Source organism: Anolis sagrei, chromosome 4 (assembly GCF_037176765.1).
Source record: "Anolis sagrei isolate rAnoSag1 chromosome 4, rAnoSag1.mat, whole genome shotgun sequence".
Taxonomy (NCBI): domain Eukaryota; kingdom Metazoa; phylum Chordata; class Lepidosauria; order Squamata; family Dactyloidae; genus Anolis; species Anolis sagrei.
In genome coordinates this window covers 55602032-55627701 of record NC_090024.1, presented here as the reverse complement: position 1 = coordinate 55627701, position 25670 = coordinate 55602032, and the positions used below count along the sequence as shown (strand labels likewise).

Genomic DNA, 25670 nt, shown 5'->3' with positions numbered 1-25670 from the left:
GTCCAAGCAAACACTAGATGATCACATGTATTTTTTTAAATTGGGGACAAATTTGACTAGCTATGCTGGCTGGAAGATTTTGAGAGCTATTGACTGAAAAAAAGTTTCCAAGCCCTATTTGATGTTTATTTAGCTCAAATATTTTATTCCATCATTCAATGCAATCAGATATTTCACATATCTTCTATTTTTGTTCTGAAGCAACTAAGATTCAGATGAGCATGAGTTGCTGAGCTGCATTCCTTGGTAAATGGCACTCTTTGTGAGATTTTCAGATAGCTCTAATGAAAAATTGTTCTTCCTTCATTACTGTTTACCTCTCACAAGCAAGGGATTGTTTATGTAACTGAGTCATTGGACGCATTAAAAGGAGACATTGGAATGGATATTGCAAAGAATCTTCACACTTATGCACAGTATCTTCTCCACCTATAAATTGAAGATAATAATAGGAACTAGCCTTCCCTGAAGTATTGCACTCAGTGTATAAGAAAACTTATAGGAAATCTTTTAGAGCCTGGAAGTATTGTGAATTTGGAGCTTATTGAAGTCTTAATTATGTAATAGTAGGATCAGAAGGTGTTTTTAAGGACAAGAGTAGCACCCTGGCAATCTGCAAGACAGGACACATTTGTACATTTGCAGAAACATCATTGCTGGTCCCCAAGGGAAAAAAAAGATGAGATAGACCTGATCCCAAATATGGCACAATCTGTATAGTACAGTAATAGATGAAGATAAAGTCATCAGTGCAAAGAACAAAAACAAAATACAGTAGTCCCTCCACTTTTGTGGGTGCTGTGGGCACAAAATCTGTGCAAAAGTAACACAAACATGAATTTAAAAAATTATATATCTGAGAGCACTTCCCTATGACCCCCCTCCTGAAGCAGGTTTACTGTCTGCCTATTTGATTCCAGGCCCAATTCAAAGTGCAGATCTGCACGGTTAAGGTCTTGCCTATTTACGCAACCACATCTCCCCTTATGAACCAGTTCAGACCTTATGGTTGCCTGGGGAAGTCCTCCTCTCAATTCCCCAATTCAAAGTGCAGATCTGCACAGTTCAGGTCTTGCCTATTTACGCAACCACATCTCCCCTTATGAACCAGTTCAGACCTTATGGTTGCCTGGGGAAGTCCTCCTCTCAATTCCCCCCCCCCCCAGCACAAGCGAGGCTGATGGGTTCAAGGGAGATTGCCTTCTCAGTAGTGGCCCCCCAGCTCTGGAATGCCCTCCCCAAGGAGATTGGACAAGCAACCACCCTTACGACATTTAGGAGGGATTTGAAGACATGGCTGTTTCAACAGGCTTTTGACAATGATTACTGAACACTGTAATGCGGACAAGACCACTGTTCATATGGATACTCCTCGACTCGACTAGCAGGCCCCCTTTTAACTCATAGGAATGATAATATTTTAACTAATGTCTATATTTTGTTGTTAATGTGGTTTAGCTAATCTTGTTTGTTGTTATATTGCTTTGATGTGTTATTTATGTTGTGAGCCACACCGAGTCCCTTGGGGAGATGGGGCAGGGTTAAAAAAAAGTTTATTATTATTAATCTCCAAGTTCTGAAGTGACTGTTGGCAAGTTATATTTTTTATATGCATGTATCCCCAAATTCCTTCCCCTCCCCCCCCAAAAAAGCTAAAATATGCAGCAGTTCTGGTCCCAACATTCTGCATAAGTGATACTCTGCCCATTTTCCTCTTACGTAAAAGGGGAAATGTTACAATGAAAGTTTGGGAAGATCTTGTCTGAGGCTCTATGTTTCAAAGGAAAGTGTTACAGATATTGTGATGCTGCATTACTGTTTCCTGCAAAACAAATGTAAAGTGTGGACTATGTATGTGTGTGGACATATGGATGTAGTCTGGAAACCTCAGTTGAAACTCCAGATGGACTTACATGGCCCGGTCTACAAGTTTGGATCATATGATTTTAATGGTTTTATTAGGCGTTTTTATTTTTTATTTTTTATGTTTAAATGTCCTCTTATCTTATGGCGATTTTGTCCTATTGTATTGTATTTTATACTTAGTCATATGCTGTTTGATTTCTGATTTGGTTTTTCTATGTAAGGCTTTGAATTTTACTAAAACTATCTAAAAATGTGAACAAGGTGATTAGAACAAAGTCAAGTGGGGAAGCCACCATTTACTTGTTATTGTGTTATGTACAGATGTTTTTAACCTGTTAACTGTTTAATTGCTTTTATATATGTATGACATAAAATAAATAATAAATAAATAATAACAATAAATACTTGATAAATCAATTCCCCCCACACCTCAAATCTGATTATAGTTCCTAGTTAAGATTATTGTTAATTCCTTATCAAAAATAGGAAGAGTTGATTCTACTAGTATATTATTTTCGGATTCAGACAAAAGAAGAACATGACTGATATACCTTTATTAAATTTGCTTAGGAGTTACTGTGAGTTTTCTCATGCCCAGTTCTTGAAACTTCATGCAGAGGATAAGCCTAATTAAACTAGGAGAAAATAATGATTTAGTATTCCATCATACCTAAATGTAATAACATGATCAAAAACAAGCAAGTGCTACAAACATTTACAAAGGTAATTTTTTTTTCAATGGACTACAATTTGGGGCTACTATTTGGCAAATTTTAATTACATACCACCTAAATGCTTTTTCAGATGTAACAGTGTTACCACAGAAAGGATCAACCAAAGAAACAGACTGAGGTTCTAAAGGACTTATTTTAATTTCAAAAGATACCCTGAAGTTGGGTACAACAGTACTTGCCCTCTGCTTAAGAAAGGAGCAGTTAACTTTGCTTAAAATCTCAAGAGAAGTTACTTTTCAGTTGCTAATGGAGTTAAAATTTTATTACCTGTCATTTGCTGATCTTTGCCACAAGCTAGTAAAGGAAATAGCCTCTGACTGTACTGAAATATCACAACACCATCTTAACTGAGAACATCTAAGATTGAAATAAAGGCCTGTGATTCTAACATCAATATTTTTTCTTGTATGCTTTTTAACATCTTTGTCTGATGAAGATGGTGTTGAAGATTTGAAAGCTTTAATGATGTATTTTATGCTTTGGAGTTGGCCCAATAAAGGTATTACTCATTGTGGGTTTTAGATTTAGTTGTAATTTATCCCATTCAAGGCTTCATTCCATATAAAAGAAAGGCGACAAAATAGGAACCAAATTTTTGAACAAATATTTCCACATGTTTAAAGAGGACTTTGGACTGTGTTTCCTGAATAGTAGACTTCCATGACAATATATATTTTTTGAAACACCATTATTGCAAAGCCTTTCTCCATTCCTGGAAGCTGATAGGAAACACTTTTGCTCCTTCCTAATCCACTCTAGGGACCTTTCTCTATATATGAATCACAAACTTCAAACAGATCCAGAAAGTTGCTTCTGATCATCTAGACAATGTCCAGGGACTTCTGGCCCCTAAGACAGGGTAAAACTGATTAACCTACTTTTAACCCATGTTCACAGAAATAGAGGAATACTCTGGAGTTTCAGAAAAGATCTGGAACAACCCTACACTAGTTCTAGTGGGCTAGTGTTTCACTCCAGAGCAGGAACACTTCTGACCTTAAACGCCATTCCCACTTGGTAAAAACAGCAAGCAGTTTATAGAAGAATAAATGTAAATAAAGCAGTAAAAATGGTAAAAACAGTATAGTCCTAAGATAAAAAATAGTCCATGAGACCCAAGGCACAAAATCCATAGAACAAGACAGCATGTAATACACAGATCAGGAGCCTGGCAAAGCTTGGTACATGAAACTAGGAATACCTGAAAACAAGACTGTCATGAAAGTAATGAGACTGAGCTGACTCTTTCCCTTGTACCAATATAAAGCTTTTCCTGACCCCAGAACCAAAGGAAAACATTTCTTATCTCTCTTTTCCTGCAGATGAATCACTTTCATTGCGCCTGAGAACTTTGTCTCTATTTACAAAAGATTTTCTTTCTGTCCTCACTCTCATTAAATTTTGCACCTGACAATTTATCTTCAGAAGACAGTTTCTCAGAGAAAGACTGTCGAGGGCCTCTCCCAGGAATGTGACATTGTGAATTTTCATGGGACACCTCACGCCTCACATCTGAGCTTAAACCCTCATCCCCATTGTCAACAGACCCAGGCCCATGAAACTCTTAATCCCCATTCCCATCATGAAGATCAGACACAATCACAGGCTAAACTACAACTGCTAGTTCTAATTCAAAACCAGTCTGCTGTTCACATGGGTCAGTGCCACTATCCCGAATTCTCTGCACTCCACAGTGCAAAGGAAAGGGGATAGCACTTACCTTTTGTGTAGCAATGACCACGGAACTCCAGAGTCATCGTGGCATCTTAGCTGACTCTGGAGCTCCATGTTTGCTGCTGTGTTGACAAAATGATGGCCTGATCAGATGGTCAGAACTTCTTTCCTGCCGCTACCACAATTTGGGAGAGGTAAGGTATAAACACCTTATCAGAATAGCCAACCCTGGAGTTAGGTAGCCACATAGATGGACTCTAAGGACCTCATCACATTGAGATTTGAAAGCCAGGTGACAGCAGTGGGATTTGCCATGCAGCATGGCAAATCTGGCAGGCAGCAGGGGAAAACGGTTGTGACATGCCCTGCATCATCTGCTGCACCGCTTTTCCCATCATATGGGCAGCATCCTAGCATGCTGCCAGGACACTAATTTTATGGAGCCCACCAGACGTAACATTATGTCATATGATGCACTCTGGTAGGCTCCATTGAGGAAGCGTCCTGGAAGCTTCCCACAGTCCATGTAATAGAGTGGTATGTAAGGCTTGGCATTGTTATGTTTGTCCAGAATCCTCCAGCCTTTACTGAGCTGTTCTGAGTCCCCTTCAGGGATGAGAAAAGGCGAGGGTATAAATGCAGTTAATAAATTTACTAGATTCATCTGCACTGTAGAATTAATGCAATGTTACAGTACTTTAACTGCTCTGGCTTAATACAATGGAATCATGGGAGTTGAAGTTTTTCAAGGTCATTAGCCTCCTCTGCCAAACTGCAAACCCCACCAAATTCCATAGCATTGAGCCAATTCAAGTGGCAACTGCATCAATTATACAGTGTAGATACCCCCCTGGTGTTACAACTCTGCTCTTAATAAGGTAGAACAGTAGGTTCATTAAGCATGTTTAACATGACATGAGCAATGGCAGAACTGCAAAGTCCCCATAATTTAATTATTTTATCTTTAGTTGTGCATCTTTTTCATTGATTAAATTGCGTATATTGTAGACAAGCTTAAATGAAGGTGTGAGCTATCAACCATGGTTTTTTCTACTCCTGACACTCCCTAATTTATCATAGCACATATCCAAAGTAGATCTAAGAACTCTTAATCTCAAGGTAGCTATTAAGCACAGAACATTGGTCTTGACATGTTTGGTGCCTTAGGGATTGTACAGTTTGCATGTTAGAAATAAGAATGCCTTTGCCATTCAGCCAAGGAAGCAATTATTTCTGTAGCTGATTATTATTTATATAATGATTGGTTAAAATAGGGTGTATTTGCTGCTGCATCTTATGAAAACACTAAAGTGTTTGCCTTTCATTTTCCATCCCCTACTTGTAAGACCTTGGTGGGTTAAATCCCTTCCTCACACAGCCAGTATTTTCCTTGACGGTACATCTTCCTCTTAGGCCTCAAGACACACTCCACCCAGTGTCACTATTAATTCCATGGTCTTGGAGACATAGGGCATTTCCAGACAGCAAGTTATTGGAGGCAAAAACGGGTTAAAGTAACCCGTTTTTGCCCATGTTCCTGTCCACATGGGTGCCCAGATGAAGCGGGTTTTCCCATCACTTGTCCCCATTCCACATGGTAACTACCACCATGGAATGGGAACAACCCAAATTCTCCCCCTAAAACCTATAAAATAAAATTAAACATATCAGGCCACCATTATGCCTCTCTACATGCTTCCTGGTGCATACCAGGTGCATACTAGGAAGGGGCGGCAAGAGTGATTCCCCCACTTTTCCTACAGCAAAACTGGTACGTTCTAAGAAGCATGCAAAGAGGCATAATGGTGGCCCAGTTAAGCTTTACTTTTCATTTAAAGATTTTAGGGAGGGTCTGGGGAGGGGGTGGGTTCCCTTTTTCATTCTATGAGCACATGGGCCCCAAAGAAGCAAATTAGGCCATGGGGACAAACTACTGGGTAATCTGAGACTACCCAGCAGTCTGTCACCACAGGGCCCATACTCCATTAGATCTGGGCCTTTCATGAAGACCTGGGTATAATAAAGTATCAAAATAATTCACAACAAAGCAGTGTCACAACTTCTTCCTCTTTTACCTGAGCATTTGTTTGGAGGCCGTGGGTAAAATTCTGCCAGGGCCCACATTTTGGGCCCTGTCTGGATGGGCCCATAGTAAGAAAGTAAGAGTGATAAGAAAGTAAGAGATGTTATAAAATCCCAGTGTTGTTGAATGCTTCATAGATATTTCATCAACATGTAGTGTATGACATTCCTCTGTACCTTAAATATTAAATATCTCCCAGCAGTGTGTAGGCTGTGTTTTTTCCAACACCGTAAACAGGACAAGGGACATTATAAAAGCAAAATTTATGTTGTCCCTCTAGTGGGGACTGGTGAGCCTCTTTCTGAGAAAATGCATCAAATTCCACACAGTACCTGTCAAAAATGAAAAGGATTGTTTTGTTGGGTGCCGTGTACTCTTAAAAATAATCCAGCTCAGCTAGTGTGCTCTGGCAGCTGTCTGCAAAGCTAAACCAGCCAAACAACTTTTCTTGGGTGTGGAACCTGGTGAACAATTAGCCCTGAGCAGTGAAACTCTAGAGCCACACCCAACTCGACTCTGACTTCTCGTCTTATAGCTGGGACTACATTATGACAGGGATGGCCCAGTTCTGATCATTCTCATGATAAAAGCTCTGCCACTCTGTTAATAGAAAAATGCATTTCTTCTTTAGGTGTTAAGTAAGTACAGCTGGTGACGATGCAGATTAATTGTGCTGGAGACACTTAGTTTTGGTGTGGCTTGTTCTTTGCAGTGCTTTGGTATTTGCCTCTGCTGTGAGAACTTTATTTCTCTGTTCATCCTCGCCGCAGGAATCTAGCATTCTGTGAGACATACTTTTGTGATAATGCCATCAAACATGCTGACAACACAGAATATTGTTTACTTAAACAATGGCAGCATTGTTTTAAAATATTAGAAAATAAAATAAAATGAGATTTTAGTAAAGTTCCAGTAGCATACTCTACTGGCCAACAGCTCTTACCATCAAGATGTTCTTCCTAATGTTTAAATAGAATCTCTTCCTATTATTTAAATCCATGTCCTAGTCTCTAGAGCAGCATAAACAAGTTGCCTTTATCTTCAATATGATATCCTTTCAAATATTTAAACATGGCTATCATGTCATCTCTCAGTCTTCTCTTCTCCAGGCTAAACATACGTAGCAATTTTAGATTGTTCCTCATAGGCTTTTTACCATCTTGGTCATCCTCCTCTGGATATGTTCCAGCTTATCAATGTCCTTCTTGAACTGTAATACCCAAAACTGGATGCAGTATTCCAGATGGAATCTGACCAAAACATTTTTTTTAGCTGCTGTTGCTGCATCATATTATTGAGTTATGTTCAGCTTGTGGTCTATTAAGACTCCTATATCCCTTTCATAACTATTTTTATATAATTTCTTGTTATTATTGTTATGTGACATCATGTCAGTGTCAACTTACGGAAACCCAATCCTAGAGGTATGCCATTGGCTTCTTTTTAGACTGACAACCTCATCAGATGGGCTGGTTTGTCCATTGTACACTACTTGCTCTCCACTTTTGACATGGAGCCAATAAAAACAAAAACAGCAGCAACAACAACAACTTTATTTTTGTACCCTGCCTCCATTTCTCCAAAGGGACTCAGGGTGGCTTACAAATGGCACAAAGTGCCAAGACAAAGCATAAAATAAACACACAGTACAATAGGGAGCCCCCGGTGGCGCAGTGGGTTAAAGCACTGAGCTACTGAGCTTGTTGATCGAAAGGTCGCAGGTTCGATTCCAGGGAGCGGCGTGAGCTTCCACTGTCAGCCCTAGCTTCTGCCAACCTAGCAGTTCGAAAACATTCAAATGTGAGTAGATCAATAGGTACCGCTCCGGCGGGAAGGTAACGGCACTCCATGCAGTCATGCCGGCCACATGACCTTGGAGGTGTCTACGGACAATGCTGGCTCTTCGGCATAGAAATGGAGATGAGCACCACACCCCAGAGTCAGACATGACTGGACTTAATGTCAGGGGACTACCTTTACCTTTACAATATAATAAGTAAAAACTATAGCACATAAAAACAACAATTTAAAACTCAGAACTATGCTCAATGACCTATAGTGACAACTACCTTAAGATATGGCCAAACTGTAAACAAGACAAGAGATTGGGATACGCTAAGGAACAGGGCATGGCATGAAAGTGATGCACAGGGACTTCTGCCTGGGCTCTGTGGCTAAAGAGAGCAAGTGATATATAATGGACAAATTAGCCTGTCTGATGAGGTTGTCAGTCTAAAAGGAAGCCAATAACAAACCCCTAGTGGCAATGCTTCCAACCCATGGGATGGGGGCCAAGGTAAGGTGGGCAAAGCAGAGCATGGAGCAACGAGTTCTCCACACCTCCTGCTGGGACCCCATGTGATTTGTCACAATGTGTGGTGAATTCACGGGCCTTTGTAAGGAGATCCTTAGAGAGTGTTCTTTGCCCAAAATCATTGAATAGATTTTGTATCACTGAGCAGAGATCAGTCCTTGGTCTCCTAGCATCCTACCCCAATGCTCCTCAAACCACCACACCATGTTGGCTCTCATAATTTCTTATCCTACCTCAGAAACTGAGAAGTTGTCAAAACTGGTTAAAAGCTTAGACCATGCATCCCCTAAGGCTGAATAAAAGGTTTATCTGCTAAGTGCTATGATCATGTCTATTAACATAACAGCAGCTGCCTCCCACTTTAAAAGGTATGACTCCTGAGTGGAATTTAAGTCCAATTCCAGTACTCAATCATAATGGGTCTTAAGTAATTTGATCAAGAGACATTCAGCTGGGAGTGAGCGGGGGTCTCCATTGAGATCTGGCCCAAACTGAAGCTTCCCCTGCATGGGTACATAAGGAAGGACTGTTTGCACTGCTAAACTTATCTAAGGTGAAAGGAAGGATTTAATATTTAGCTGAAATGGCAGCAATTTCAACAGGAGGAGGAGTGATCAGAAATATTTTTTAATATTATTTATTTATTATATTTCTATTCCACCTTTCTCTGCAACACAGACCCAAGGCGGCTTACAAACAGAATAAAAACATTAAAATCCTTCAATCAGGAGAACAGAATAAATAAAACCATGATAAAACAGCAATCAATAAAATCCCACATTTCAGTTAAAACCATAACCTCCTATCCCATGTATCCCTCCTCCATTCCGATCATAAAATCCCCAACTCCTGCCATGGCTCAATTAAAGGCCCTGTTAAATAAGAAAATCTCAACTCCTTCCTAAAGCTGAGCAAAGATGGAGCAACCCTTAGTTTTTCAGAGAGGAAGTTCCAGAGGGCTAGGGCTATACCCGAGAAGGAACCTTCTCTAGTTATGTGTAAATGCATACTGGTGGGGGCTCGCATATCGATTCGAGTTTACCCACTTGATTTACACCCTGAGGTGTACAGGGGGACACAGTGCTCCAGAAAGGCTGGACCAAAGCCAAATAGGGCTTTATAGGGGATGAACCAGCACCTTGAATTGAGTCTGGAAATGGACAAGGAACCAATGGAGCTGCTTCAGGGTAGGAGCAGTACACTTCCTGAAGTTAGCACTCATCAGAAGTCTGGCTGCTGCTTTCTGAATGAACTGCAATTTCTGGATGGTCTTTAAGGGCAGACCTATGTAGAGTGTGTTGCAATAGTCCAATCTGGATGTAACCAATATCAGCACCACTGAAGCACCACTGAGACCAGGTCTGGAGTTTCTAGGAATGGGTGCAGTTGGCGCACAAGCTTTGGTTGTATGAAGGCTGACCTAGTCACTGCCACCATCTGGGCTTCCAGATTTAAAGTGGAGTCTAGGATGACCCCCAAACTGTGCATCTGAGATTTCAAGGGGATTGCAACCCCATCCAGGTCAGGTTGAAATGATGTTCTACCTGCCATATTGAAAAGTCATTAAATGTTCTTTCTCAACTCTCTTCAAGTAACTCCAGAAGGCAGAAATAGAAAGAAATATGAAAATTAAAGGCATTCCAACAGTTTTAATAACAGATAAATAGCTTCTTGTCATGTTCACTCCCACTTCTTTTTTTAAAAAAATCATTCATTTCTACATTATGAATCAGCAGGCAGGAATTGTTTTTTGCTGATAGTACATAAACACCTGCATGAAGAATGAAATAAAAATATTTTAGCAACAATAGTAATGATACCAGTATCATCAAAATTACTCTTTCTTGGGCTATGTTATGTATATTTTGAAACAGAGTTTGAAGCTTTAAACATATATGAGCATTGATGATTGATTTGTTGATTCAACCTTGAAGATGCACTCAAACCCAAAATGCAACTTTCCGTTCCACACTGCTGTCAAATTCTGTTCCATTCCAAATTCAGGTCTCCAGCTGACATTTCTAACATCCAGATTTTTTTACCACAGGGAAACTTTACAAAACAGCATGGCAAACATAGTGCTCAACTTAATAGATTACGACTGACTGTGTATGTATCTGTAAATCTATACATACAGAAAGATTGCTGTGTTTGTATGCGATTACACTCAGTATGTACTGATGTGCTTTATGCAGATTTATTGAATTAAATCCCACATAATTCAATAAAAGTAACATCTACATAGATGTACACAGGGTTTTCTGGATAACATTATCTGAAGCACATCTATGCAAAAGATATACATTTGAAGTATAAATGGGTGTAATCTTAGATTGATACAAATTCATTATGTCTTTCAATGGCTATTTGCAAGATTGAACACTTTGAATAGCCTGAAAAGGTCGTGTCCTCTGCTGTTAAGTGATCACTTATGGAGTGTACTTGGTGGTCAATGAGGTAAGAGACTGTTATGGAATCGGAAATGGCTGCCTAAAGTCAGAATTGGTTCTGTGGGAAGCCTTCACTGCCTGCTATTATATCATAATGTGAAGTTCTGATATTTGAACCAAGCACAAAAGGATCAAAGGACAAAATATTCTTATTGATTGTTGGTCTGTTAGCTTCTGCTATCATTAAACAGAAGTCAAGGTGTCCATTCCAGCATTCTTTAAGTATCAATGGATGTTATCAGCCACATTTCTTATTGCATTTATTGTTCTAAATAATACGTATGTTGGTGTATTACTCTGAGCCAAATTACATGGTGTCTGTGATCTTGTGTATTTTGTTCTTCAAATACACTTGTTATTTATTTGCTCAGTCACTTCTGACTCTTTGTGACCTCATGGACCAGCCCACATCAGAGCTTCCTGTCGGCAGTGGCCACCCCCAGCTCCTTCAGAGTAAACCCAGTCACTTCAAGGATACCATCCATCCATCTTGCCCTCAGTCTGCCCCTCTTCCTTTCTTCCTTCCATTTCCCCAGCATCCTTGTTTTCCCCAAGCTTTCCTGTCTTCTCATTAAGTGGCCAAAGTACTGCATACAGGTTTTCATTACTTTAAAGGAATCTTGAAAAGAAAGAAAAAGAGAAAAGGAGAAAAAAGATTAGTCTTCTCATCAGCAGTTATACAATTAATTATACCTGACTCTCTAACACACAAATTCTCTTCTTTCCAAGTTCAATTCTTTTTAATCATCAAAATCAACAGTAAATAAATTCTTTTATTTTATTTTCTTTGCAAAAATCCATAGAAGGCTTCCAATTTTTTTAAGTAAAGTAGATTACTCAAATTTAGTAAACACTTTATACATTATTACTGGTTTTATCAATTTTGACAGCAATCTCCCATATCCTTTCCATCTCTATACATCAATCTATACATCTTCTTTACGACAGTATATGTAGTTTCCCCTAACATCTCTAAACTATTTTTTATCTTGGGGATGCTTATTTTGTTTTGTTTTAAATGGATTGCTTTGCAATATTTATTTCTACAAGACTCAGTGGCACATTCTTTATGTTGCTGCTCATTTAATTTCAAACAGAGCTGCATTCCTTCACTATCAGTGACCAAGACTGAGAGAGCAGGACTGAATGTTTAGCTTAAACACAATCCCCATACAGGGGTAGAAGAGGGAACAGTTTCATATGCTGGGAGTATCCTTTCTGCAATAACTCAGCAAGTCTATTTCAAAAGCTAGACTTTTGGTGTTCCCCAAGGTGTCATAAATGCAAGATAAGTAAGTTCTGCCTTCTACTAGTGCAGTGGCTCTCAACCTTCCAAATGTCATGACCCCTTAATACAGTTCCTTATGTTGTAGTGACCCTGGACCATAAAATTATATTTGTTGCTACTTCATAACTGAAATTTAGCTAGCATTGTGAATCGTAATGTAAATATCTGACATGCAGGATGCATTTTCATTCACTGGACTAAATTTGGCACAAATACCCAATACGCCCAAATTTGAATACTGGTGGGGTGGGGATTGATTTTGTCATTTGGAAGTTGTAGTTGCTGGAATTTATAGTTCACCTACAATCACAGAACATTCTGAACTCCTCCAACAATGGAATTGAACCAAACTTGGCACACAGAACTCCCATGACCAACAGAAAATACTGGAAGGGTTTGGTGAGCACTGACCTTGAGTTTTAGACCAAACTTGGCATGAATACATACTCAATATGCCCAAATGTGAACACTGGTAGAGTTTGGGGAAAATAGACCATGACATTTGGGAGTTGTAGTTGCTGGGCTTTATAGTTCACCTACAATCAAAGAGCCCCTTCAACCTCACTAAACTTCCCACACAGAACCCTAATGACCAACGGGGAATACATAAGGAATTTGGGAAGAACTGACAGTTATTTAGGGGAGATGAAGTTCACCTACTTCCAGAGAGCACTGTGATGATCTTTGGCAACCCCTCTGAAAACCCCTAGGTTGAGAAACACTGTACTAGTGGAAGGATGCTACTCTACAGATTCTTCTGCCTGATTTTGCAGAGTATCATCCTCCTTCCAACACACACACACACGGCTCTCTGCCTTCCCTCAAGTGGGAGAACTAATCCTTTCAATTTCCTTGACATTATTTTGAGAGAATTCTGCCCCTCGCAGTTCACCTCCTACAATAGGATCCCCTAGTTCACAATAGTCAAGAGGATAAGGGATAGGGGACTATTATAGGAAGGAGGGAAGAGGGAGTCTGGTAGCCCAGTTTGTCACCCATAGATCTTGATGCCACCACCTGCAATTGAATGTAGCAATCTCCAAAACTTTTGTTGTTGTTGTTGTCGTCAATGTTTAAAAAGCCTCAGGAGACTGTGAGAAGAGGAAGGACAAGGAGAACGGATGTGCCTATCCCTTTCCCTGTAGGTCATTTTCAGTCCCCAAACTGACATAGTACTGTGCAATTCACTACTGTAAACAAACACTAGAAATTCAATGAGACAGGAAAAGCATCTTAGGGAAGAGTTTTTCCGGGAGAATATAATCTTGTTTATTTGTTAGATATTTATCCATCACTTACAGGGAAGTGCTAAGAGAGGCTGATAAAAGTCTGGGAATTTTCTTTTTGTCAGCAGAACAGCCCTGAAAATTAGGCTTAGAGATGGTTGCTGAGTCATAGGGACCTTATGATTTCACTTTAATTGCCATGGACTGCTGGGGTTTGTAGTTTGGTGAGGCACAAGAGCCCTCTGGCAGGAACCAGCTTTCCTGAAGTCCAGGGTCTGATTAAATCTGATTTCCTTTTTCTTCTGTATCACAAATCTCAAGATGACATGGTCATTCCCACCAAAGAATTTCACTGCTTCTCCTCCATTAACCAGCTCATCTCTTATGATGCAATCCAAAAGAGTTGATTCTCTTGTTGCCGCTTCCACATTCTTTAATAAATCAGTCTGCAAAGAAAATGAAAAATGTGAGATGCTACCTTCTTGGAATAGTTAGACTCCCAATAAATATCACAGAAGTTGAAATCTCCCATTACTGTTACATCTCCTTTTTTAATGTATGACTATTTTATTTCATCATCCAAATCTTCAGTCTTGTTGGACTATAGGAGATCCTTACAAGGATGTAATTGTTGTTTTCCTTGTCTTTAATATTTACTCAAATGTTATTAACATGTTTTCCATTCTCTTAGTCAAGGGTCACCCCAGAGGTGTACACATCCTTGACAATCCTCTTCCTTTCATATTTCTTTTGAATAGGAATAGGTTACATGAGGTCTGCATAACCTGTGGCCCTCCAGGTGTTTTGGCCTCCACCTCCCAGAAGCGCTATCCAGGTGGTCCAATGGCCAAGAATTCTGCAAGCTGAAGTCCAAATCACCTGGAGGGCCAGAGGTTGTGCAGGTGGAGGTTATACCATTCCATTACTATATTCCAGTCATAAGACATCCTATTCAAATTCTGCCTATTAGATCACATTAACTATCCATAAAATTCTCCTGAGTCACCCTCTGAGGACTGGGTCTGTTGACCTCATTTCTGTGCCTCATAGTGACTATTTAATCCTATTCTCTCAAGATTTTCACAAATTGCAGTAGTGGTATTTTAACATGAGCTATTTGGGCTGTTCTTATTATTTTAAATGTTTTAACAAAAATCTTGAATACATTTACAGTGGAAAGACAGAAATGTTTAAAATTAATTATAAACAATTGTACAGATTTTATGGTTCCGATAAGATATTTACAGAAAGATTAGAGAAAGGTTTAAAAATTTGTGTGGAAGATCAGTGTCACAGGAAACAGTACACAGAAAACATGTCATATCAGCAACTATGGCTCCAAAAAAATTGAGAGCATTGTAATGTTTCAATTTGAAACAAACGCCCAATGCTCTGGCTGATGTCAGTTAGAGCATCAAGGATAAAATAGATGTAGAGGGTCCTATATTCTAACATGGAATATAGGACCCTAGGGTGGCTACCTAGCAATGAATAACATTTGGTGCCTCTAGGCAATGGGGACTGCTTTGTGCCAAATGCATTCACTTTTACATGGGCCGTCATGCTAAATAAAAGCAAGTTTACACAACTCTAATTGCAAAAAGTTTGCATTTATACTTGCATATCATTTCCAGAGGCCACAGGTCTAGTCACATCTGCCTTAGTGACATTCCATTTAGATTACTGTAACACAGACATTCTGTCTCCAAGGCAATTGAAGGAATCCTTATGGGACTGCCAAGAGGATGCTTGGTGCATTAGTGTAAAAGGGCCCACAGTGAAGCGAATTAGGATGGACCAAAACTGGAATAATTTTCTGACTGGATGGTAACCTGAGAGATAATTTCTGAATTTCTAGTTCAGTCCACGGTATTCCGGTTATCACCTGTGGGTGTTGTTTTCATCCCTATCTCCTCTTTGTCAAATGAAGTAGTTTTTAGGAGAACAATGCCACACGCTAAATGTCTTTGCACAGCCCTAGATGGCACACCCATAAACTACATGAAGATGCTCACAAAATAGATGCTTGATGTTACCAATTTTGAGCTCATCAATCAGATCTAGATAACAAAGAAAAAATTGCTTCCAGAAACTAGTACCTCCAAGTGATATTATCAAAGCTGACCACTTCTTCTTTTTTGGCACACCTTTCTGGTATATGATCATTATATGTGCACTCTGGGAGACTGGGCACAGTATTTCCTTTTTATTCACCACATCCTTTTTTTATTCACCATATTCACCTGCCTGAATATCAACCAAAAGTGGGTGCTAGAAACAATATCATATGAAAGCTTACTGGCACAACCTGGGGATCACAACCAGACACAGTGAAGACATCCGCCCTTGCGTTATGCTACTCTGCTGCTGAGTATGCATGCCCAGTGTGGAACACATCTTACCACACTAAAACAGTGGATGTGGCTCTTAATGAGACATGCCGCATTATCACGGGGTGTCTGCACCCTATACCACTGGAGAAATTACACTGCTTAGCTGGTATTGCACCATCTGACATCTGCCGGGAAATAGCAGCCAATAGTGAAAGGACCAAGGCAGAGACATCTCCAGCTCATCCCTTGTTTGGGCATCAGCCAGCACGTCAACGACTTAAATCAAGAAATAGTTTTCGAAGATCTACAGAGACACTCGCTGGAACATCCCAGCAAGCGAAAGTCCAAAACTGGCAGACTAAAACCCAGAACCTCAACCAATGGCTGAAACCAAATGAGAGACTCCCCCCTGGGCACACGGAAAACTGGGCAACTTGGAAGGCGCTGAACTGACTGCGCTCTGGCACCACGAGATGCAGAGCCAACCTTCAGAAATGGGGCTACAAAGTGGAATCCACAACATGCGAGTGTGGAGAAGAGCAAACTACAGAACACCTGCTGCAATGCAATCTGAGCCCTGCTACATGCACAATTGAGGACCTTCTTGCAGCAACACCAGAAGCACTCCAAGTGGCCAGATACTGGTCAAAGGACATTTAATCAACTACCAAGCTTGCAAACTCTGTGTCTTTTGTATGTTTGTTTGTTTGTTCTGTCAAAAATGTAATGCAACTGTTTGGTTGCCTGACACGATAAATAAAACCGCATCCTTTTGGTCTGTATGGCCATTTTAGAAAGACGGATCCATATATATCAGTATGTGTCACTTGTTTTGGCTTGCAGCAGAGAGAGACTGCCATAGTTCAAGAAATGAAAAGGAAATATATTTTCACTGGATAAAATCTGCACTCTCATATACTGTATTTACTAGAATCTAGTGCTCCCCCTTTTAAAGCTAAATTACCTTCTCAAAATTAGGGTGTACATTTGTTGTTTATTCATTCAGTCTCTTCCGACTCTTTGTGACCTCATGGACCAGCTCCCTGTCAGCAGTCACCACCCCCAGCTAGTCACTTCAAGGATACCATCCATCCACCTTGCTCTTGGCCAGCCCCTCTTCCTTTTTCCTTCCATTTTCCCACATCATTGTCTTCTCTAAGCTTTCCTGTCTTCTCATGATGTAGTCAAAGTACTTCATCTTTGCCTCTAATATCCTTCACTCCAATGAGCAGTCAGGTTTTATTTCCTGAAGTATGGACAGGTTGGATGTTCTCGTGGTCCAAGGCACTCTCAGAATTTTCCTCCAACATCACAGTTCAAAAGCATCTATCTTCCTTCACATAGCCTTCCTTATGGTTCAGCTCTCACATCAATAGGTTACTACGGGGAATACCATTGCTTTAACTATGTGGATCTTCATTGCTAGTGTGATGTGTACATTAGATTGATGTACCCCCTCGATGGACTGTCACCTTGTCGTGGTGAGGGGGCTTGCGTGTTCCGATGAACCTGTGGGCACAACAACTGGAGTCGTGCACTCCCAGGAGTGGCCGCGGGGGAGGTCCCAGACCAAGCACAGTCCGAAGACCCAAAGACCTCAACGGCGGAGCAGGCGGAGGATAACATGGCACATGTTACAACGGCTGCGAAGGCGGAAGAAGGCTGCAACAGACTGAGAAGCCATGGTCATTGTGTTAAACTACATCACCAGTGGAACCTCATCTGTGAAGACTGTGTGTTGTTCAGTTGTGCACTGACCTCCACACATTAAAAAAACCCACGCACAGGCGTCTTCCAAAGAAAATAAAAACCAAGCAACCAAAGTCCCATGGCGATCAGCGAGTGGCGACGGGGGCAGGACTGTGAAATCTGGAAGCCCCTAGTCACAGACTGGCACATGGGCGGTGGGTACGGACTCAGTCGCTCTACCTCAAGGTCCGAGGCAGTTGAGTAGTTCGGCAGCTGTATCCGCGACTGAGCAGCCCTTTTTAGGACCCACTCTGCTCACCCCACACGGGGAGGGGGCTAGAAAAGGTGCCCTAAACATAGTCTGCCTCACTTATCCCTGACTGGACTGCCGCGTCCAGTGGGGTCACCACCCTGCGGCCAAAAAAGGAAAATGAACTTCGGTACGTGGAACGTACGGACTCTGATGGACAACAGTGACAGTGAACGCCCCGAACGCAGAACTGCCATCATTGCAAGGGAGCTGGGACGCTTCAACATCGACATAGCAGCCCTTCAGGAGACCCGGAGAGCAGGAGAGGGACAGCTGAAGGAAGAAAAAGGAGGCCACACCTTCTTCTGGAAGGGACTGCCCGAAAAAGACCAAAGAATGCACGGAGTTGGCTTTGCCATCAGGAATGATCTGGTGAAACATCTGTCCGAAGCACCCACTGGCATCAACGAACGACTCTCAACCCTCCGAATCGATCTTGCCAAAAACCAACGGGCAACCATCATAAGTGCCTATGCACCAACACTAGATGCTGACGAAGACATCAAGGAGAAATTCTACTGTCAGCTGGACACCGTCCTATCAGGGATACCTAAGGAGGACAAAATCATTCTCCTGGGGGACTTCAATGCAAGAGTCGGGCGAGACTTCGACCTGTGGCCAGGGACCATCGGAAAAGACGGGGTTGGAAACAGCAACTCGAATGGCATCCTGCTTCTCACCAAATGTGCGGAGCACAACCTTGTCATCACCAACACGCTCTTCCGCCAGAAAAACAAGTTCAAGACATCATGGAAGCACCCCCGGTCAAAGCACTGGCACCTCTTAGACTATGTAATCACACGTGCCAGAGACCGGCGTGACGTACCCCTCACAAGAGCCATGACAGGTGCTGACGACTGCTGGACCGACCACAGGCTAATCCGATCAACGATGGCTCTCAAGATCGCCCCCAAGCGCAGACTCCAAGGAAGAAAGACAAGGCGCAAAATGAACACCCAAGCCCTTCAGGAGCCCTCCAGGCGAGCCCATCTCCAAACAGCACTCAAGGACCATCTACCCACAGTACACCCCGAAAATGTTGAGGAACATTGGAACAAACTGAAGACCTCCATCATCCAAGCCTGCGAAGAATCTATTGGATACCAAGCCAAGAAACATCAAGACTGGTTTGACGAAAATGACATCGAGATCCAACAGCTAATCGACAAGAAAAGGAAAGCCTTCCAAACATGGCAGAGAGACATCAACTGTGCTGCTAAGAAAAAGATCTACGCCAGTGCAAAAACTGAGGTCCAAAGAAGGACAAGAGAACTCAAGAACATCTGGTGGACAAAGAAGGCCGAAGAAATCCAACACCTGGCAGATACCCATAATGCTCAAGGATTTTTCAAAGCCACAAAGGTCATCTATGGGCCAAGAAACCATGGCATACAGCCTCTACGCTCATCAGACGGAACCAAACTCCTGAAGGACCAAAAGTCAATTGCACTACGTTGGAAAGAACACTACCAAAGCCTCCTAAACCGCAACTCCAGTGTGGCCGAAGAGGTCCTCTCACAAATCCCGCAACAACAAACCAGGGATGAGCTTGCAGCACTGCCTAGTTTGGAAGAAGTCAGCAATGCCATCAGCCAACAAAAGAACAACAAAGCCAGCGGACCGGATGGGATCCCTGCTGAAATCTTTAAAGAGGGAAGACCTGCGCTGACACACCAACTCCACCAGCTCATAGAAAAAGTGTGGGTGACCGAGAAAATCCCAGCAGACTTCAAGGATGCCACCATCATCACCCTCTTCAAAAAAGGGGAAAGAACAGACTGCGGAAACTATCGAGGTATCTCCCTTCTAACCTCTGCTGGAAAAATCCTCGCAAGAATCCTTGCAAACCGCCTTCTGCCCCTCTCAGAAGACACCCTCCCAGAATCCCAGAACGGCTTCCGCCCCTCCAGAGGAACTGTGGACATGATCTTCACTGCACGACAGCTCCAAGAAAAATGCAGGGAACAAAACCAACCTCTGTACATGGCATTCATCGACCTTGCAAAGGCATTCGACACAGTGAATCGCAGCGCTCTCTGGACCATCCTCCAAAAAATCGGGTGCCCAAGCAAATTTGTGAACATCCTGCGGCTCCTCCATGATGACACGATGTCAACAGTCTTGGACAGCAATGGCTCCCAAAGTGACCCATTTAAGGTGGAATCGGGTGTCAAACAGGGATGTGTTATTGCCCCAACTTTATTCTCCATCTTCATCGCCATGATACTTCACCTTGTTGATGGGAAGCTTCCCACCGGAGTGGAAATCATCTATCGGACAGACGGCAAGCTATTTAACCTCAGCAGACTGAAAGCCAAAACCAAGGTCACAACAACATCTGTTATAGAACTCCAGTATGCTGATGACAATGTCGTCTGTGCGCATTCAGAAGAAGATCTACAAGCCACTCTCAACACCTTTGCAGAAGCATACACAAAGCTTGGCCTGTCACTGAACATCGAGAAAACCAAAGTGCTGTTCCAGCAGTCACCAGCCATCCCCTCTCCAATGCCAGAGATACAGCTTAATGGTGTAACATTAGAAAATGTCGACCATTTCCGCTACCTTGGCAGCCACCTCTCCACCAAAGTCAACATCGACGCCGAAATACAACACCGCCTGAGCTCTGCAAGTGCAGCATTTTCCCGAATGAAGCAGAGAGTGTTTGAGGACCGGGACATCCGTAGGGATACTAAGGTGCTTGTCTATAAAGCCATTGTCCTCCCAACCCTGCTATATGCCTGTGAGACATGGACTGTCTACAGACGTCACATGCAGCTCCTGGAACGATTCCATCAGCGCTGCCTCCGGAAAATCCTGCAAATCTCCTGGGAAGACAAGCGGACAAACGTCAGCGTGCTGGAGGAAGCAAAGACCACCAGCATTGAAGCGATGGTCCTCCAACATCAACTCCGCTGGACAGGCCACGTTGTCCGGATGCCTGACCACCGTCTCCCAAAGCAGTTGCTCTACTCCGAACTCAAGAACGGAAAATGGAATGTTGGTGGGCAGGAAAAGAGATTTAAAGATGGGCTCAAAGCCAACCTTAAAAACTCTGGCATAGACACTGAGAACTGGGAGGCCCTGGCCCTTGAGCGCTCCAGCTGGAGGTCAGCTGTGACCAGCAGTGCTGCAGAATTTGAGGAGGCACGAGTGGAGGGTGAAAGAGAGAAACGTGCCAGGAGGAAGGCGCATCAAGCCAACCCCGACCGGGACCGCCTTCCACCTGGAAACCAATGCCCTCACTGCGGAAGAAGATGCAGAGCAAGAATAGGGCTCCACAGCCACATGCGGACCCACAAGGAAACCCATGATGGAAGACCATCTTACTCGTCCAACGAGGGATCGCCTAAGTAAGTAGGTAAGATTGATGTAATATAGTAATAGTGCTGAGCCAAAGCAAAAGGGGGCACTAATTCAGGAGCATCTAGAACTATTTGATGGACCTCACCTATCATTTTATTACCATAGCTCAATGCTATGCAATTTTGGGATTTGTAGCTTGGTGAGGTACAAATCCCTTTGGCAGCCCCCATGATCCCACACTACAGCCCCCATGACTCTATAGCATTGAGCCAGAAACGTTAAAGGATGTCTTCACACCATTCTTTCAGGCCGTGCCATTGTACCAACAATTGCTGGCAAAAAAAATGGAGGGGTGCTCATGGCACCCCACATGCCCTCCCTCCTCCCTTCATCATACAGAAGGGATGGAAGAGGGTGCCTTGGCCCCCTTTCCATACCCCATCAGATGGTAGAAAGGGCGACAATGTGCAGCATCCCGCATTGCCCCGTTGCCCTTTCCTCTTTTCACCAGCAATTTTTATTATTATTTCAAGGTTTTTATAATTGAGATACGCATTAAATTTGATGACACATTAGATGCAAGTAAATATGGTATTTGTTCATGGATTCTTCACACTAATATCAATCTACTACATTTTTATCTTTCAATTAATCTGCAATTAATCTACAGCTTTCAAAGCATGTAAGGGCAATTGCTTGCTCTGAAGAGTGTTGGATTAAATGATTTTCAAATTATATTCAAATGGGAGTTGCCCAAGCAAAGAGAACAAGGTAGCTACACCCAATCGGAAACTATCTACAAGGTAGTTTGTGAACGTGTGTTGCATTTACAGCTTTCACTCTTTTATGTTCTCTACAGACAACAAAACTGTCTCCAAATGGCAATGGGTGGAGTTTGATTTGTCTCAAAATGTCTAATTTATCCTTTTATTTATAGTTTCTTGGTTTTTTGTGCTCCCCCCAACCCAAAAAAGGAACCTATTATGTTTTTTTCCACGATGACTTTGTTTATACATTTCTATTATTCATGTACTAATAAGCATGTTTTTAAAAAGAGTGATTGCAAAGAAAGGTGAAAAGAAGGTGAAAAAGGAGAGGAAAACGAGAATACAGGATATGAGCAGGGACTATCATCCACATTAATACAAACTAAATATATTCCTAAAAAACACATTTTCTTGAAATTAGCATCTGTAAAAGACATGTTCCTAAGTAACAAATCAAATGAGATCTTCTGATCATTGGACACTAGATGGAGAATATTTGGGTTGCCAACCTTGGAGTACAAGCTTTTAAATTCCCTGCCTTGGGATATAACTTAAAAGGATATCTACATGCTTTTAAAACATTTTAATAAGTATTCTATGTTTTCCCCTGCTTAGGGGAAAATAGAAATACTACATTACACTATGAATTAAAGTACAAAATGTTCAAATTTCTCTTTCCTCTGGTCTACTAAACAAGTAAAAGAAATTATGAATTTGTTTTGTACATTAACTGATCCAGCTTTGAGAAAGAAGATTTCTATTGTATGACTTGCTTTGAGCACTAATGGATGAGAATTTCTCAGACTTGTGAAAAGAAAGAAGGAATTAGTTGTTGTTGTAGCTTGTCCTAAGGAACAATCTGTGAATTAAGTAGTGGTGTGTCTAGAAATACTTGAGAGCAAGAAAGATTGAATGATTATTTAACTAAATGAGATATTTCATTTTGTGGCTGATACTTTAGTCTCTGTATTGCAACAGAACATATACTCTGCCAAAACCAACCATTTGAGCTGCCAGCAGATAAATACTTAAAATAATCTATACACCGGCAGCATCAGTAAAAATAAAATAAAAACTACAATGCTACATGATACATATGTGTTTACTTCTTACTTACGTACTTACATATGTGTACATAAGCACTGAAGAGCAAATGTGTTTTTCACAAATATACTAATACAAGTTACTCTATTTTTACTGTTGTTGACATCATTACGTATACACTGCTTTTCCTAAAAACAGGAACTCAGAGTGACTTACAAATTAAAATAAATGCAATATAACTAAAGCTATACCAACATTAAAATTTAGTTAAACTCTGAATATTAAAATAATCTAAAGCATACTTTTAAAACTGGAAAAGGTAAAATAGTATAATTAAATCATTACAGCACCCTCTTAAGAACTCTTCCCTTAAAACCTTCACTTCTAGAAGTCTTACTATGTTCATCTTCAAGTTATGTCTGACTTATGGTGACCCTAAATGAAAACTATTGAAAGGTTTTCTTGGCAACATTTGATTAGAGGGGATTTAACTTTCCATTTTTTTAAAAAAAATTCTCTACTTGTCAACAGAAGGACAGCAGGTAGGGAACCATTCTAGACTACATAGGATCCCCCCCCCCAAAAAAAAAAAACATAGGGGTAGCACAAAGACACCTTTAAGGACTTGCCCTCATAGGAATACCCCCTATTTTAATGACACTGCTCTAGTTTAATGTCTGAATAATGTTGCCAAGTTAGTTTTTATTTATTAAAAAAAGAGCAATAAGAGAAGTTGAATAAAAAAAGACATGACACACAAGGAAAAGGAGATGGCAATGTGGGAGGGGATTAATCGCTACAGGTGTTGGCTGCTGTTCTTCCTCTGAGGCCAGGGCAGTGGCAGTTGGGATGAGGGAGGGCCTTTCCTCGGCTGCTGGGCCAAGGCACAATGGAGCTGCATCTGCCTGTTCTTCTCTCCTGCTACAGACTTCAGCAATGGCAATTAGTCCTGTAAGGGACATCTAGTAACCCTAAGTCAGAAATAATGAGTTTGCTTTTTTAAAAAATATGCTATAAAATAAAGAGATAGTGCAACATGGCTGAAGCTTGGGCATTTCTGAAGCTCAAATCAGAAAGAAACAAAGAGTAGTGAAAACATAAAGCAAAGGAAAAAAATGTAAAATCATAGAGTTCGAAAAGACCACAAAGGTCATCCAGCCCAAGTTCCCATTACTCATGAATACACAATCAAAGCACTCCAGACACATCCAGCTACTGTTTAAAAACCTTCAGAAAATGAGATTGCACCATGCTCTGAAGCATTATATTCCACTGTCAAATGACTCTTACCATCAGGAATTTCTTTCCATTGTTTAGGTGAAATATCTTTTCCTATAGTATGAATTCATTGCTCCTCATTCTAGATTCCAGAACATCAGAAAAAAAGGATGCTCCATCTTCAGTATAACATGTCGACCATTTTGCTCGCCATCTTCTGGACATCATCCAGCTTGTCGGTATCCTTCTTGAATTATGGTGTCCAAAACAAGACATCCATGTCTTGGAGCCAAATCCACTCCTCCTGGAATGCCAGTCTGAGGTTTTCACACCCACTTTTCATTGATATCATCATGTGAAGGTTTCCCAGCCTTGGTATTATTTATTGGTATTCTGAAAAATATTCCTTACAGTTTGTTACTATCAGTAAGAAATCCAAGCTAAAATGTGGTTATATTTTGGATCCTACCCTTCTAGGTCACTCATCACTGGAATGTGAACCTCCCAGAAATTGAAGTTTTTCCTTGGGCTGAAAGAGGCTTCCTACAATTAGCAAACCACAAAATTACTTGTGGTAATCCAGGGGCTAAACTGCCCAGGTGATTAGTATTTTTAATCTATCCAATAGCCCGGTACAATGGAGATAGTTTTGATTACTTTGGTGCATGAGGTATTTATTTATATGTATTTACTTTATTTCTATACTGTCTTTTTCATAGCTAACAGCAACATGACACGGTACTAAGAACAAGCCAATGTATCAAACAAAAAATGAAAACGATCAAATCTTACATGCCATGAAGCATAAAAACAACAAAATAGAATACAATAGAATAAAAACTACAGTACAAACTACACATCCCAGGTGGAGGAGAGAGAAGGTCCTCTCCAGAAGATCATAGTGTTCTCAGAGACTCAAACATAGAAATATGCTTCTCTGAATAACCTGGACTTGAGACATATAGGGCTTTATAAATCATAGCCAGCACTTTGAATTGTGCCCAGAAATGGATTGGTAGCCAGTAAAGCAGTTGTAGCAGAAAAGATTTGTGTTCCCTATAGCCAGCCCCTGTTAATGACCTGGCTACTGCTTTTGGACCAACTGAAGTTCCTGAGCACTTTTCAAAGTACTGTAATGTAGAGTGCATTGTAGCAGTCCAACAGGTATGAAACCAAATCATGTAATGCCATGGCCAAGTCCGACTTCTCCAATAACAAGCACAATTGATGCACTAGCTGAATCCAGGAGTACGCCCAAACTGCGAACCTGCATTTTTCAGCAGGGAACCCCTCTAACACAGGCTGAATATGGATCTGTCTTTTGAGTGACCAGGAGTACCTCTGTCATGTCTGGATTACGCTTCAACT

At 41.3% G+C, this 25670-nt stretch overlaps 1 long non-coding RNA gene across 1 annotated transcript; it reads right to left on the bottom strand.

Moving 5' to 3' along the window:
* Nucleotides 1–10380: 10380 nt before the first annotated feature.
* Nucleotides 10381–24644, bottom strand: LOC132772813 (uncharacterized). Its single transcript, XR_009631277.2, has 3 exons — nt 24375–24644; nt 13709–14081; nt 10381–11740 (listed from the first exon to the last, which is right to left on the bottom strand). It is a non-coding gene; the product is annotated as an uncharacterized lncRNA (long non-coding RNA).
* Nucleotides 24645–25670: the final 1026 nt, after the last annotated feature.